The sequence below is a fragment of the Penaeus chinensis genome, chromosome 34 (assembly GCF_019202785.1).
Source record: "Penaeus chinensis breed Huanghai No. 1 chromosome 34, ASM1920278v2, whole genome shotgun sequence".
Taxonomy (NCBI): Eukaryota; Metazoa; Arthropoda; class Malacostraca; order Decapoda; family Penaeidae; genus Penaeus; species Penaeus chinensis.
The window spans coordinates 8,437,050-8,439,549 of record NC_061852.1 but is presented as its reverse complement, the minus strand read 5'-3'; the positions used below and the strand labels follow the sequence as shown (position 1 = coordinate 8,439,549).

At 37.6% G+C, this 2,500-nt stretch overlaps 1 protein-coding gene across 1 annotated transcript in view; it reads right to left on the bottom strand.

Moving 5' to 3' along the window:
• Window positions 1-2,500, bottom strand: part of LOC125043637 (spore wall protein 2-like) — a 14,135-nt gene that overhangs the window by 1,274 nt on the left and 10,361 nt on the right. The window lies entirely within an intron of this gene.

Sequence of the window (2,500 nt, the reverse complement as noted above, 5' to 3'; positions counted from 1 at the left end):
TTGTTGTTGTTGCAATCATGTCTAACATTATCATATAATTATAATTTTTATCATTTTATTATTATAGGTATTACTTTTTCCATTCTTATCATTATCCTTTTTATTATTGTTACTATTTTCATTAACATTATCATTATCATCATTATTATTATCATTACCATGATCATCTTTATTATTATCATTATCATGATCATCATTATTATTATCATTATCATTATCATTTACATTATTATTATTTCTATCTTTATTATCATTATTATAATTTTCATTACCTTTAATAGTATCAGCGTTAATATTATTAGAATGAATATGATTATAGTCATTACCACCCTCATCATAATTACAATTATTATATAAATTTCCTTACATCCTCATTATCATTATTACTATAATTGTTTTCGTTGTCATTCATTTTCAGCGTTATATATATATGTGTGCGCGCTCGTGTATGCATGTATAAGCTTTACCAACATGACGAAATCCCACAATTCACAAGGAAATTAACGAAGTTCTTTCCATCTGTCCGACAGTCCTGCTGAAAGTGCAAATATCCCTTCACATCCCTGAGCCAGACGCCATAACCCGATTGTTGATGTCACTCGGATGTCCATTTGAAGTCCATTTAATTTCGGAATTGCAGATGACTCTATCTCTGTTTTGATTGACTTTGCACGCTCTTTCATGGCATGTCTCTTTCAGGTCTTGTGTATAATGACTCATTCCCGGGCAACGTATCATGTCAGTAGGAATGCGTGAATTTCAGTATAGTTATTTTATTTCACATTATTATTTTTTAAGTAAACGAGTGTGTATTTGTATGTTAATCACGTAAAGCTATATTTCCTCGTAATATTCAACGGTTTATGCTTCAGAAATAGTTATTGTAAAATTGAAGGAAAGTACATGAAACGTCATTAATGAAGATAAGCAAAGCATGAAAATGAGCACACCAAGACCATTCTACGATAATTACAATAATACCTTAAACATAACTGTTGTGGGTAGCAATTACGTCTAATATGTCTCCATATATCCATATAATATATGGAAATAATACATGTGCTTATTTATAAGCTTGCTCACTTAATTACTTAATCACACACACACACACACACACACACACACACACACACACACACACACACACACACACACACACACACACACACACACACACACACACACACAAATCTATCTATCTATTCATTCATTTATTTGTATATCAATATATACTTCCTTCTCCTTTACCTTGATTTCCCACGGAGCTCGTGCCACTCCACAAGACTCCCTCAAACAAAAGCGACACGAATGGGCTTCTTCCCCTGAAACAGAACAGCGTAACCAAGCTAATAGCAAGCGATTGTCCAGTAGGTTGACTCAGGGCTGGAGACTAACACTGTAAAGATAAAACACAGGTTTTATTCCAGTGACTATCTCTCCCCTTTCCAACAGTGTGCGATTTCCTCCTCTCCTATTTTTCTCTTCTCCCTCTTTACTGTCGGTCGTTGAAGATATGAATCCGTCCCTCTTCATATAATGGCCAATTTACTTCTAGTGATCAGAGGGTGTCGTTTGCGATGGTTTTGGTACTTTGCTGTGCAACGAGGTATTTGGCATTTTGTTTCTCCCGTTTGTTTGTGTGTGTGCGTCTCTCCCGCACTCCCTGTCTCTCTTTCTCTCTCGCTCTCACTCTCGCTTTCGCTGTCTCTCGCTTTCTCTCTCTCTCTCTCTCTCTCTCTCTCTCTCTCTCTCTCTCTCTCTCTCTCTCTCTCTCTCTCTCTCTCTCTCTCTCTCTCTCTCTCTCTCTCTCTCTCTCTCTCTCTCTCTCTCTCTCTCTCTCTCTCTCTCTCTCTCTCTCGCTGTCTCTGTCTCTGTCTCTGAGAGAGAGAAAGGAGAGAGAGTGTTAGATAGATAGATAGATAGATAGATAGAGAGAGAGAGAGAGAGAGAGAGAGAGATGAAGAGAGAGAGAGAGAGAGAGGGGAGGGGCTAGAGAGAGAGAGAGAGAGAGAGAGAGAGAGAGAGAGAGAGAGAGATAGATAGATAGATAGAGAGAGAGAGAGAGAGAGAGAGAGAGAGAGAGAGAGAGAGAGGAGAGAGAGAGAGGAGGGGAGAGAGAGAGAGAGAGAGAAGAGAGAGAGAGAGAGGAGGGGGATAGAGATAGAGATAGATAGATAGATAGATAGATAGAGAGAGAGAGAGAAAGCGAGAGAAAGCGAGAATGGGAGCGAGTGAGAAAGAGAGACATGGAGTGCGGGAGCGACGCACACACACAAACACGCATTTCCTTCCTTACTTCCAAGCTTTTTCGTATATTCTATTTTCTTCTTTTCCTTCTTTCCTTCACACAAAAAGCAAGGAGGAATGTTCATGTATGTTACCTTTTAATACGACAGCAGCTTCCAGATTCAAACTGAAATTCACGTTATTCACTACCTTATTTCGAATTGTTATTTACTTTCTTACTTAAAAGGAAAGTGATATATATATATTTTTTTTT